This window comes from Neophocaena asiaeorientalis, unplaced genomic scaffold (genome assembly GCF_003031525.2).
Source record: "Neophocaena asiaeorientalis asiaeorientalis breed wild unplaced genomic scaffold, Neophocaena_asiaeorientalis_V1.1 scaffold521, whole genome shotgun sequence".
Classification (NCBI taxonomy): domain Eukaryota; kingdom Metazoa; phylum Chordata; class Mammalia; order Artiodactyla; family Phocoenidae; genus Neophocaena; species Neophocaena asiaeorientalis.
This window is the reverse complement of record NW_020174712.1, coordinates 2787857-2802341: the sequence shown is the minus strand read 5'-3', so window position 1 is coordinate 2802341 and position 14485 is coordinate 2787857. Positions and strand designations below refer to the sequence as shown.

The following is a 14485-nucleotide window of genomic DNA, read 5'->3' as shown; positions in this document are numbered from 1 at the left end:
GACTGGGGGAGGTGCCCGGCCCCGCCCCGCCCGGCCGCCCACCCGCGGTGCGGGGGCGGGGTCTGACTTGCCGCTGCCCAGCGGGGAAGGGGCGCCACCAATCCCGGCGAAAACTGCCTTCCTGCGCTCCTCCCCGCCCCTCCCCCAGCATACCGTCTGTTGATGGACATTTTTGCTGCAGGTGTCAGAAGCGTTTGTAATTCTCGAGCTCAGGTGATCCCTTAATCCTCTCCCCGCGCATCACTGACAGGTAACCTCCTCGCATGCTTACAGCCCGCAAAATTTCTGCGCCGTTTGCACCTGCTATTTAAATAGGCAACCGTTCCTGAGCCTCACTTTTAACACAGTTCTCCTAACAACCTTCTCTTTCCCACGCAGCCGCCTCAGGAACGGAATCAGACAAATGTGGAGCAGTAGATGAAGCCTGCAATTCCTTCTTACGGAAAGGCCCAAAAAAGTCTGCCTGGTGCCAGAGGGTGTGCACAGCTGCCATAGTCACTGGCTCCAAGTCCCTGTATTTTTGTCGCCGACGATTCAGTACAAATGCTACTACCCACGCAAGTGAAAGTAGTCCAGATAATTTTGAGAGTACATATTTTCTTCTCCTATCATGGTCCCAGCGTTAATATACAGATAATGCTTACTGAGAAGATGCCAACATGCGAAATACTAGAAATTATGAACGCCAGAAAAGCAGCAGATGTATCTTTAATGAATAAAGGAATTCTAAAGACGTTAATGATAATTTAAAAGGGGGTGATAGAGAGGGCAAATCAACAATAAAAAGGGGAAGAAAGGGAAAGAGGTAAACAGATGAGCGAAGCCGAGAAGGATACAGGAAACATTAAAAAGCAAAAGCCCAGAACTCTCTCCATGCAGCAGTCATGAAGAATTTCAACAGTTTAAAAGCGCTATTGTTTCGCAATAAATTGAGTTATATCCTGCTTTCCAGGAGACATAGTTAGGAAAAGTAAGCATTAAAATATATTTTCAAATACTGTGACTATACTGGGTTTTTCTATAAGCAATATCTGTCGTTTCAACAGAGGGAAAAATATATAACATTCATACAAAGTAAACTATTTAGTGGATATTTATTCTTTTAAAACAAAGTATTATCGAAGAGGTTATTAATCAAAAGAAGAAATACCAGTGTCCATAGACATAAACAGCCCACCCATGTATTCACATCATTGTAATAAATTTTCCTGGAATGGCATGGATTTCAAGTGGGAGATGAAGTAGGAGGTCTAAAAAAAAATTATCCCTAATATTAAGCTCTAACAAAACAGCGTAGAAATGAATTATTTTATGTACCTATATAAAAATAAATATGTTCACATTTGTCATTTTTTAAAAGTTTATTGGGTTTTTTTTGTTTTTTTGTTTTTTTGTGTTTTTTTGTGGTACGCGGGCCTCTCACTGTTGTGGCCTCTCTCGCTGCGGAGCACAGGCTCCGGACGCGCAGGCGTAAAAACTCTATCTCATTTCGTCATCCCTTATTCCAAAGGAGAAAAAACAGGGTTTAAATCCATGAGCTTAGTACCTGTATTCCATGCTTTTAAAAGTGTTTAGTTTTGTTGCTTTGTGAGTATGGCTCGTATCTTAGCCAGCCCCCTGACAAGTGCAAAATGATTTATAATAATCACTAAAGTCAGTAAAACCACAATCAGTAAAGGGGAAACTATCTTTTATTGAGAGCCCTGGTCTGTAACTCTTAAGACCATGATCTTTCCAACACACCTGTATATTGTTGCCAGGAATGCAGATCTGGATAAATGTACATTCGTGGTCAGAAATCTTCCTTAAAGTATATGTCGTATTTGCTAAGTCAGCATTGACAATTCAAACATTTACTTCAAAAAAAAAAAAACATTTACTTAACAAGTAGTAGTTGGGTTTCTACCCTGTGCAAGGTCTGAGGAACACTGAGAGGTGGTACGATATACAAGGGAGTGCCTGGGATCAGGAGGTATTGAGGGAGAAGTCAGGTATTAAATTAGAATCCGGTGTTCCCTCCCAGAAGTCGGTGTTGAGTCCTACCACGTCTAAGTTAAAGACCAAATTAAGTAGAGATGCCTTATTTATATTCCTTATGGCCAGCATATTCTGATGGGTTATAATTAAATGCTCCACAGGCTATCTTCATTATTCTCTTATGTAAGATGGGAATGGTGTTTGTCTGAACTCACTGGGATATTATAAGGACAAATTAAGTGAAAATTTGACATTTAAAATATTAGATAGTGTAAATAGGTAGACAACACCCAATCTCTGTCAAAATATGTGATGCATCTTCCCCTTCACTATTTAGTATATTTCTCCTTAAACCCCCTGGCTCTCCTTGAAGGTAACCACAGGATTAGAGAGAAAACCACAGTATTTGCCTTTGACCACTTTGGGTAAAATTGTGAATAGGTATTAACATGAATCAAAAGACCTAGGTATCATTATAGTTTCTCCTACTGATTCAGTGCAAGACCCTAACAGGTCCGTTAACCTCTCTTTTCTGTAACTTTCAAGCAGAGTGTGATTTACAGAAAATACAGATATAAGTATGGTCAAACTTCAAAAAATAAAAGTGAAAAAATTATAAAATACTTTAAAAACAAATAGTAGGGCTTCCCTGGTGGTGCAGTGGTTAAGAATCTGCCTGCCAATGCAGGGGACACGGGTTCGAGCCCTGGTCCGGGAAGATCCCACATGCCACAGAGCAACTAAGCCCGTGCACCACAACTACTGAGACTGCACTCTAGGGCCCGCGAGCCACAACCACTGAGCCGGCACGCCTGGAGCCCGTGCTCTGCGACAAGAGACGCCACCGCAATGAGAAGCCCACGCACCGCAACAAGGAGTGGCCCCCGCTCACAGCAACTAGAGAAAGCCCGTGAGCAGCAACGAAGACGCAATGCAGCCAAAAAAATAAATAAATAAATAAATTTATTTTAAAAAAGTAGACTGTTAAAGCTTAAAGGAAACATATGCAGCATTTTGAAGAGGAAGGTGAATCTGAACAAAATTTTAGAACACAGATATATAAATTATGCTGAGTGGGGCTCCTTATTAGTAAGTAAAATTATTCATATTGGGAAACTTTCAGGCAGAAGTGTCTTTGTATTAATCTTCAAAGAGAAAGAGAATTACAAAGGAAAGTATTGTAAACTAAATTAGCTGGTATCAAGATAAAGAATTGACGAGGGTAGATCACACACAAAAAAGGATAATTTCAATTTACTTAAGTGTTGACCTGAAATTTAGGGAAATAAGAGTGTCAATTATCTGCTGTTGTATAACAAACTACCACCAAATAAAAACCATTTTATTTGCTTATGATTTTGTAGGTCAGCAATTGGGCTGGGGTCATTGAGCAGTTAGTTCTGTTCTTCTTGCCTGGGTCACTAACAACGCTGTGATCTCCTGGTGCATAAGCTGGGGCTGCTTGGGCTATGGAGCCTCCATTGAGATGGCTTTGTCTCTGCTCCCTGTGTTCTTATCCTCCAAGAGGTAGCTTGGGCTTCTTCACATGACAATCTCAGAGATGTGATATATACAAGTTCTTTTTAAGCTTTCGTTTGTGTTAACGTTTGCTAACATCCCATTGGCCAAAGCAAATCATATGGCCCAACCAGGAGTTAAATAGGAGAGGGGGCCTACGTGTGGAGTTAAACATTGGGAGGTGTAATTCATTGGTTCCATTACTTTAACACCCACCACAATTTACTTTGACAGAGTATTCTCATCAGTTTTTGGTGGATCATCCGGCTGGTCACCAAAATCAGTAGCATCTAAGGACTTATCCCTCAAACATGTTAAAGTTCACATTTCTTGTTCCTGTTCTTGTTCATAATCTGCTTCCACCTACCTATGAGATAGAGAAAAGAGCCTGGATAAGGATAGGGACATAGGAGGCAGTGTACAACTATGTTTGTCAGCTGGAAGTTTGGTGATATAGCCGTTAGCCTTATTTTACCCTAACATTTTCAAGCTATGAAACACAAAGCATAAAAGAAAATTATAAGCTCATTTAGATTTGGATATCCAGTATTATTGGACAGCAGATTATAGAGAAGGAATAAATTGTTTACTTTTTATCTAATTTCTCCAAAATATATGCACGCTGAAAAACTTTGAACTGACTTATATGCTGTTTCATATTTGTCATGAGTAGAATAAAATATAAAGCAGGCAGCGCACAATTATTACACGTACTTGCATAAGTTAGGAAAGGATCTTGAATAGTTTAAGATTAATGCTATGCATTTAAGATTATATAAAGCTTTTTTTTTTTTTTTTTTTGCAGTACCCGGGCCTCTCACTGTTGTGGCCTCTCCCACTGCGGAGCACAGGCTCCGGACGCGCAGGCTCAGCGGCCATGGCCCACGGGCCCAGCCGCTCCGCAGCATGTGGGATCCTCCCGGATAGGGGCATGAACCTGCATCCCCTGCATCAGCAGGCGGACTCTCAACCACTGCGCCACCAGGGAAGCCCTGTATAAAGCTTTTATACACTACCTAAAAGAAGCCAGTGTCTCTGATTTGTCATTTATTTGCTGTAGGAAAGAGAACATATTTGGGGGAAGTAAAAATTAGTATTAGAGAATTAATCACAGTTCAGAACAGGGGTTGGCACAGAGTAGGCCCTTAATTTACATATTTTTCAATGAATAAATGTTATCCTTCTAGGAATATATATCTAGAATAATTGAACAGACAAAATAACAGTAATAAAAATATTTCATATCTGAACAGGAACTTTAACTTTCAGAAATCCTTTTTAAAACATGTTTCTCACTACAACTCTATAAAGGAATATAGAGTTAAATATTAAAATCCCATTTTGCAGATGAGGAAACTGAGGTTCAAAGAAGTTACATGACTTGCCCAAAATCACATAGCTAGTTGGTGGTAGGACCTAAATTATAGGATTCTCCTTCATTATGCTATCCTTCAAATACAATAGTTAAAAGTAATGTCAAAGGACAAAACAAACTGCTTTCTACATTACATGAAAATGTCCTTACAAAACCAATACAATAATAATGGTATTCATTTGGCTTTTTTCCTGGCCACACCACACGGCATGTGGGATCTTAGTTCCCTGACCAGGTATCCAAACCCCACCCCCTGCATTGGACTGCCAGGGAATTCCATACTTAGCTTTTAAATAGATTGTAAACTTCTGGAAGGCAGTACGTGACTTCTAGTCATTCTCTCACTCAGTCCAAAAATATTAGCCAGGGGCTCTGCTAGAAAGTAGTATAAAATACGGTCTCTGTCCTTGAAGAGCTCACAGTCTAATTGGGGTTGGGGGAGGAAAAAGGGGGTGGGGAAGGGAGGCATAAAGTAATGTAATACATATTATAAGAAAGGTATTACTGAGTTCTAGGGTGACAAGAGGAGAGCTATTTCTGCTTTGTGGGAGTTAAGGAAATTTCAAATGTTACCTTTCCTGGGAATCTAAGTCATTTTGCTTTCTGAATTTCTTCTATTTAATTGTTTCGGGAGGTTTACAAATAAGTGAGGAACAATTTTTAAAAAGGACAGGAGGGATAATATTTACATCTTTTCTGACAAAAGAGTCCAGATTAAGTGAATTTGGGGAAAGACCTTTTTTCACCTATGAGTTGATGACCTCATATGAATTATGAAGAGGAACAAAGCAAATAAAATCTCTGTCATGAAGGAGCTTATTTGCAATATAGTTCATTGGTTCATTCATTCAATATAGATGCTCCTTCAGGAAAAGAAAATCAGGGAAAGTGCAAAACTTACAAATTCATAGCACAGAAAAGAGCCAAAATTAAAGCTTGAGATATAATAATCTTATTTTTTTATCATGGTAAAATATACACAAAATTTACAATTTTAGTCATTTTTAATATAATTCAGTGGCATTAATGCTTTCACATTGTTGCACAACATCACCACTATCCATCTCCAGAATATTTTTGTCATTGCGTACTGAAACTCTGTACCCATTAAACAATAACTCCCCCATTCCCTTCTTCCCTTGGGAATTTCTACCCTAATTTCTGTTGCTATGACTTGCCTATTTTAGGTACCTCATGTAAGTGGAATCATATAATATTTGTCCTTTCATGTCTAGCTTCTTTCATTTAGTGTAACGTTTTCAAGGTTCATCCATGTTGTAGCATGTGTCAGAATTTCATTACTTTTTATGGCTGAATATTTCATTACTTGTATATACCACATTTATCCAGTCATCTGTTGATGGACATTTGTTTATCCAGTCATCTGTTGATGGACATTTGGGTTGCTTCCATCCTTTGGAAGCATTATTGTGAATAATGCTGCTCTGAATATGGGTATATAAATATCTGTTTGAGACTCTGCTTTCGATTCTTCTGGGTATACATCCAGAAGTGAAATTGCTAGGTCAGATGGTAATTCTGTGTTCAAATTTTTGAGGAACTGCCATAGTTTTCCACAGCAGCAACACCATTTTAAATTCCCAGGAGCAATGCACAAGGGTTCCTATCTCTCCCCATCTTTGCCAACCCTTGTTATTTTCTGTTTGTTTTGTTTTGTTTTAATAGCCATCCCAATGTGTGTGAGGTGATATCTCATGGTTTTAATTTGCATTTCCCTAATGATTAATGCTATTGAACACCTTTCCATGTGCTTATTGGCCATCTTCTTTGGAGAAATGGCTATTCAACTCCTTTGTATAATAAACTTCTGACCACAGGGTGGACAACCATCCCTGGAAAATGGTGTCAGCATAGTTTTTTCAAGCAAAATTAAGTGAAATCCTTCCTTTTAGCCTCCTAAAACGACAGAGAAATGATTCTCTGTGCTTGTTGGTAGTTACGACCAATAAGTACAAAATGCATAATGAAGAACAAAAATAGAGCCAATTCCTTAATGAGACTCCCTAGGATATGGCTAACCAGTTCCTTTCCCTATACTTTCATGTAAAAAATATTGGGTACCTATTGTATTAATTTCCTGTTGCTGCCGTAACAAATTACTACAAACTTAGCGGTTTAAAACAACACAAATTTATTCTCTTACCTTTCTGGAGGTCAAAATCTAAAATCAAGGTATGGGCTGGGCTGCATTTCTTCTGGAGGCTTCAAGGGGAGAATCCCCTTTCTTCCTTTTGTCAGCTTCCAGATGTGCCTTCAACTCTTGGCTCACGGTCCCTTACTCCAACCTCTTGCTGCTTCTTTTTTAAAACAAAAAAAATTTAACCCAGTTTTATTGAGGTATAATTGACATATAACATTATGGTGTACAACAAAATGATTTATGTACATATTACGAAATGATCACTGCAAGTCTTGTTAACATTGATTACCTCACATATATACAAATTTCTTTTCCTTAGGATGAAAACTTTTAAGATCTATTCTTTCAGCTATCAAACATACAAGAGGGTATTAACTAGTCACCATGCTGTGTATTACAACCTCTTGCTTCTAGTGCCATGTCTTTTATTACTGACCCCGAATTTCTTGCCTCCCCTCTTATGACCCTTATGATTACATTGAGCTCACCTGGGATAACCTAGATTGATTTTCCCATCTGAAGATCCTTAATCACAAAGTCCCTTTTGCCATGTAAAGTATCATATTCACAGGTTTGGGAATAGGAGGTGGGCATCTATGGCGCACCATTGTTCTACCGTACCTACTATGTGCCTGCGAGTTCAAAAGCGAAAAATTGCTGCCTTCAATACATTGGACAGAAATCATCTTTCTTAGATTGCTGTTGGTTTTTTTTAACTGATTAATTTATTTTTGGCTGTGTTGGGTCTTCGTTTCCGTGCCAGGGATTTCTCTAGTTGCAGAGACCGGGAGCCACTCTTCATCACAGTGCGCGGGCCTCTCTTGTTGCGGAGCACAGGCTCCAAACGCGCAGGCTCAGCAGTTGTGTCTCACGGGCCTAGTTGCTCCGCGGCATGTGGGATCTTCCCAGACCAGGGCTCGAACCCGTGTCCCCTGCGTTGGCAGGCAGAGTCTCAACTACTGCGCCACCAGGGGAGCCCCTCCTAGATGGTTTTAACTACCCATCTCATTTACCAGTAGTCAGAGGACTTTCTAATGTGTTACCAGCCCCTGGCCCATAAAGCTAACTAATTCTTTGAACTGAACTTTGCTGACAGAAATAATCACAGACACAGCCGCCTTCGTATTTATTATCATTGCTGCTGTTCGGGTACAAGATAATTAAAGCAGCTTTCCCCATGACATCAGCCACTGCAACAACTAGGTCCACCCGCACTGCGGTTAACAGCCGAGAGGCAGCAGCAGTAACACCCTGGCGGGGCACCGGGCAGCCGAGGGCGCGGAGATCACTCTCTTCCCGCGTCCCTTGCCATTCGAGAGGAGAGTCGTCGGGCAGGCCTCGCGCCCCCCGGCGGCCGGAGCGGGGTCGGCCCGCCGCGCTGTGTGACGCCCGCCGCGAGGAGCTGCACCGCGCGGGGCCTCTGGTACCGCCCCGTTCCCATGGGACTCGCCGCGTCCCCTTGCGACCTCTTTTCCAGTTCCGCTCTCTCCGCCTCCGGAAGCTCGAGCCGCCGCCGGGGCCGCGTGGAGGGACTGCGGGAGCGCGTGCGCGTGCGCCTGCGCGAGGCCGGAACGCCGCGGGCGGCGCTGGGCTGCTGCGGTGTTCGCGGTTCCCAGGTGAGCGGCGCGCGGGTGACCCTTCCTCCCCTCGTAGAACCCCCGCCCCCCGTTCAGGATCCTTTTTCCTCTCCGGAGCCCAGGCCTCGGCGAGCACGCAGGGTCGGTATGCGGAAGCCGGCGCGGGAGGTTAGGAAGGCGGGCCGGCCGGGCCCCCAGCCCTGCGCCCCGCCTCCTCTGCTGCACGGGCAGACCCTCGGACGGCGGGTGTAACCACCGCGGAGGCGTCCGGGCCGGCGGGACCACGGGGCCCGCAACCCCAGCCGGCCGCGGTGGGACGGCCCGGCCTGCCCTGGGGCGCGTTCGCGGGTGGCTTGGGGGTCGGGGTCGGCCGTGAATTTAAGACGTGGTCGCGACCGGGATCCCGGCTCAGGGCACCGCCGCCCACCTCCGGGGACTTGACCCTGACCCCTGAGGCGGGAGGGGGATGTCAGTTATTATCCGCTACCTAGCGGGATCAGGAGGGGGTCGTGTAAGGAACCAGAGTTCCTGGAATACAGGTGTTTACTTTGGCCCGGCATTTTCGTGTACCAAATCGGTTACCTTCTTTGGACCAAATCATATGTCAAAACTAGAGAAATGTACTGTCATAGTATCAAAATGGCAGTTAAAAATGCCAGATTCCTATTTGTGTGTTTTCCTGATGGAACGTGAAAGCATCAGTATTTCTATTGCTGGTTCTGCAGGGGCTGTACAAATTGTGTGTCCAAGTGATTCCCGGGCACCTTTGGCAAGTACTTGTCCTCATTGAGCAGGAGCAGGGTTATTGCAGCCTGATGAACTGTCATTTGATTTGAATCTCACTAACTTTGAAGTGAATGTTATCAAAAGGATTGCTTAGTGGGACAGTTGGATAATTTTTCCGTTAATTAAATCACCTGAATGTTTAAGTCCTTACAATAACCGGTCTATTGGATGTTATGAACCTAAACTTAAACCTGAAAAGTCTCCCAGGCAATGGGCTATGCACCCCTTTCGTGAACTGTGACCACTTAGGGAGACAGATGCTTACACCTGCTGGGGACTACAGGAACCTTATAAATGCAGATAAGGGGATAGTTGATTCCTGTGTGTGTGAGGGATGGGGAATGAGGGACAGCTGTAGGAAACTAGCTCAGGTGAAAGAGGTAATTGTTGTGCTTACATAACTGGCTAGCAAAGAGCAGAACTAGGGCCCAGCCTTAAATCTCCTAACTCCAAACTCCTTCATCAGATAAACATTCTTTGAATGTCTAGTATTTGTCAGGTCCTACTTTAGGCACTAGGATATAAAGATGAGCAAGATACCAGGAGTTCCCAGTGTGGTAAGACAGGAAAGGCAGGAAACAGCTTTGAGAAACAGGGATTTCAAAGAAGGATCTGTAATCATTTGGCTCACGGTTAGACTTTGGGATTTAGACCTAGTTCATGTTAGGGTTGGGAAAGGTCATAGCCTCCAAATTTATAAATTTCCTCTGCAGCGTCCCAGCAAATGGCCATCCAGTCTTTGCTCCAGCATTATCTAGTGACTTACAGCTCCTAATTTTAGAAGGCAGCCTATTCCATTTTTCAGCAATTCTAATGTTAAACTCAGAACAGCTTTCATATGCACTCCATCTGTTGATGCAAGTTCTACCTCTGGAGCTACAAATAATAGCTCTCGAGTCTGTTTCATATCACAGTCCTTCAAGTATCTGAACACACCCTTTCTCTTAGTCATTTCTTTTATTCCTATGAGCCCTTGGTCTGATAACCAATTAATCATAACTTCAGTTCTAGACTCTTCACCATAGCACCCAGGGCTAAGTGCTTCATTCAAAAAGATGTTGTGGAAAAACCTGAACGAGCTTTTTGGTTAACCCAGTGGTTTGACCAAGCAGAATGTAATGCAAGTTGTCCTACACTGTATGTTGCTACTCCAGGTTTAATGACTTCCAGAAATGTCACTCTCCTTGCCAGAAATACCTTTGGAATTCATTACTCTCTTTGGAAAGGGGGTTGGGTCCTGAGCTCAGCTTGGGATAGAGAGTCACAAGTTGATTCAAAGTTCTGAATTCTTATTACCTAGGTTAACAATTTACCTAAGGTGGTTGGTTTATTTAATTTGCAATGGCAATGAAATTTGTTCCAGATTACTTTGTTAGAGGAAAACTGCTACACAGCAAATATATCTAGTAAAATGTGTGGCAAACACTGACATATGTATCTAATTTTAACTGTACAGACCACCCTTTTTTGCAAAGAACTGTTTCTAAAGCTCTATTGCTAAACAAGTCCCATTTCCCTTAAAAATCCCTGTGAGGGGAGGGTCTTCTTATCTTGCCCACTGTTTACCATCAAATAAATAATAGATATCACAACAATGTGTTTTAAAGTTCAAAAAAGGAAGTCTCAGTTCCTAGCCTTTTGGAAGGACCATACTTTGAAGCAGAGTAGAACAGTGGTTAGTTAGCATGATCCTCAAGACAGCCTGCTTTAGAATCTTGGCTGTGCCGCTTCTTAGCTCTATGGCTTCGGGCAAGTTCTTGGTCTGCTTCAGCTTCCTCTCTGCCAAATGGGAGTGATGAAATCTCTTACAGTTATTGTAGAGATTCAATGAGTTAATACTTGTAATGCACTTAGAATGATGCTAACATGTAAATACTCAATACTTCCGGCTATTATTAGTAGTAGAATAACAGCACCAGTACAAGTGAGACTTAGTTATGTTAGTAATTTTATTTCCATAGAAATGTAAACAAGTTTTGCAGAGGGATGGAAGTTGGAATGATTTGGATGATTAGCTTTTTAAAAGATTTGTTTTTTAAACTGGCTAGGAAAATTTGTGCTCTGGGCTGTGCTATGAAACCATTCGCTTTTAAAATTTTTAAAAACTTGTAAAAAAATTTCTGGAGTCCTAAAGGCAGTCTTAACCATGGGAAAAACAGTAACCACAGCTCTTTTATTTTAGCCCTTGACATTTTGGATTAAAGGGTGAATTATCTTACAAAAAAGGCTGACTTTGGGGAGAATTTAATGACAATGTTAATAAGAGCTGCCCATCGTTCAGCAGCTGATTTGATTTGTTGTTTTTCTTTTTGAACTCAGGTGGGCAGAATTGGATTGATAACGAACGGTCGTACTCTTTAGGTCTGTGATGACCTGTAATCACAGGCCTCTGCCCAGGTTCTTAACTTTTCTCCTTTGTCCACTTTCCCAGCCTCATTCCTCCCTCCGCTTATAGGCTCATACTCTTAGATGTTTAGTGTACGTCCTCCCAGCCCATGCTGTAGAATTTTATTTATATGTTTGTGCCCTTGAGAATTTAGTTTTGTTTTGTGTGTGTGTGTGTGTGGTTTTTCATAATTGTATTGTCATTCATTTAATTCTTTTCTCTTGGTAAACATAATTTTTGTAGATCTCAGCTTATCCTTTTTGACTGATATATAATATATCATATACAACATTTTGCTTCTCCGTTTTCCTCTTACTAGACATTGAGTTTTTTCTAAGTCAGTGCTGTGTGTCAGTGCAGACAGGGCTGTGATGAACATCCTTGTACTTGTGCCCGGGAACACACAACTGGGAAGCGTCAGAACCAGGTTTTGAGCCTGAGTGTCTGGCTCAATGTGTTCTCTTTCAGTGTGCAGACTCCCTGTCTTCACTTACTTGCTTAGTTTATTGCTTGAACACTATTACAATAACAGTAATGGAAATATTAAAAATGCAGCGGGATTGTTGATTTTTCAACTCTTCCTTTTTGTTCTTTTTTTCCCCTAGTTTTTGTTTAAGTGTCTAAATTGTATTATTAACCCAAGATGGATAACAATTTTGTATTATGCATTTTTCATGCTGATAATAGCACCTAAATCAGGTGTCCACAAAATTTTTCATTAAAGGGATCAGTTGGTAAATATTTTAGGCTTTGTGGGCCCTATGGTATTGGTCACAGCTACTTAACTCTGCAGGTGTAGTGGGAAAGCTGTCAGAGACAGTTCCTAAACCTGTGAGTGGGGCTGTATCCCAATAAAACATTATTTACGAAACAAATGGTGGGCTGCATTTAGCCGAGGCACAGTAGTTTGCTGACCCCTGATTTAAATAGTTATTTTAATGGATTCATAATATTCCTATATTCAAGTTTTTTTCTGTATTAAAAGAAATGCTGTAATGCACAGTCACAGCCACTAACCATCAAGGAAATGATCTCCCTAAGACTGAACGTCAGAAAAGTAAAGAAGAAAATGACTGACTTAAAGATTGAGCCTGAAGCTGTGACCTGTGAATATCACATGGGTTAAGCAAAAGCATCATAACCTCTGGATGCCACACAAAGGTACTGCAAACTTTGAGAACTTCAGAGCAGTAGCTGAGAGTGGTGCTAATGCCTTAGATTTTAATCACATCTGTCATTTAAGCTGAGTCTGATCAAAACGGGGGAGTTGTTAAAAAGAAAACTACAGGCTCCAGATGGAGTCATGTCTGCTGGGCCGCCCCACCAAACTGGGGATTCATACCTAACCTACTTGAAGCTTCAACCTCCCCCAGAAATGTAGTCTTAACCGGTCAGCCAGAAATGTTCTGGTCAGCACCAGTGAGGTAATCTGTCACAGGGCCCTGTCCATCCCCCAAAGGGAGATGAGGTAAACTGCCACACAGACCCCTTTCGTCCCCCATGGGTAGGTTACCTAAGCTTGAAATAGTCTTTTTTATATATGAGTTCCTTGTCTTGCCTTTAAAAACCTTTCCCTTTCTGTAGCCCTTTGGAGCTCCCCTCTACTCTCTGGATGGGATGCTGCCTGATTCATGAATTGTTCAATAAAGCCAATTAGATCTTTAAAATTTACTTGTTTGAATTTTTCTTTTTTTTAACATATGTAAAACCTTTGGTGGGGAGGCTTCCTTCTGTTGATTTGAATTTTAAAACATAAAGAGGGCATTAATGCATGCTGCGGGAAATAATATTTCTTGTATTTAATATTTATTAAATATAATAAATATAAGTTTTAGTCTAATTTCTCTGAAATCTTTAAAATCTACTTACATCTTATTTCAGTTTAAATATAATAATGTGTTAGAATTTTAAAACTCACTTGTACTTAATCCTCTCTTAATTTATCTTCAATTAGCTTAAATTTTCCTGAATACTGTATACCATTTGCAAACCTGCTTAATTAATGGCACAATTACAATTTTAGTATATTTGATTTTCTTAAGTACCTCAAACAGCTAACAAGACACACTTATAGATCTCACAAAGGAAACCTAAGTACTTAGATGTTTTTTATAAACCTAAGTCTAAACTTACTGATTTAATCAGATGCCCTTAAGTGTTTAAAAGTTGATTACAGTTAAATTTTTGGAAGTTTAATATATCAGAATCTCTTAAGTTTTTCAAAACTTTAATGGCAGAAACCTTAACCTATCAATCTGTCACATTAGTGTTAACAGTGTAAGTTTGGTTGCTTTTTAAATCATGTCTCTACCTACTTGTTTTTATAGATTGCAGGGTCACTTAAACAAAGGCTGCAGAGTGTCATGGCTGATTTAGGATACAGATTACATAGTCTTTTATTGTTTGATGTGGTGTAACGGAATTAATCATGATTTGAATATAGTGAACCCATAATTGGATTGTTGGCTACATATTATTATTATTGGAATTTTGTATATACCTTTCCTTTGACATAGCTCATGTTATTTGCCTCTTTTGAATATCATTATCAACTAATGGCTTTCCACAGAATTACTTTTTTATTTTTAAGTGTATTTTGTGTTTTTTTGTTCTTCAGTGCAGGATTGTCCAGCTTGGACAGTGGAAGCCCCTTTAAACTGAATCCTTTGTTTTATTACCACTACTCTGGGCTTATTGTTTGTCTT

The 14485-nt window shown here is 41.0% G+C and overlaps 1 protein-coding gene and 1 long non-coding RNA gene across 5 annotated transcripts in view; both read left to right on the top strand.

The window, feature by feature from the left end:
- Positions 1-161: 161 nt before the first annotated feature.
- LOC112409710 (uncharacterized) lies at positions 162-997 on the top strand. Its single transcript, XR_003005203.1, has 2 exons — positions 162-250; positions 379-997. It is a non-coding gene; the product is annotated as an uncharacterized LOC112409710 (long non-coding RNA).
- A 7523-nt stretch (positions 998-8520) lies between these two features.
- CFAP97 (cilia and flagella associated protein 97) overlaps positions 8521-14485 on the top strand; it is a 34748-nt gene continuing 28783 nt past the window's right edge. For 2 of the 4 annotated variants that reach the window (XM_024760024.1, XM_024760021.1), the window contains exon 1: positions 8521-8647. The gene's annotated coding sequence lies outside the window, so the exon portion shown is untranslated. Of the gene's footprint in view, positions 8750-12765; positions 12942-14485 lie in introns of those variants that run through there. The other 2 variants (XM_024760022.1, XM_024760023.1) reach the window with 2 other exon arrangements.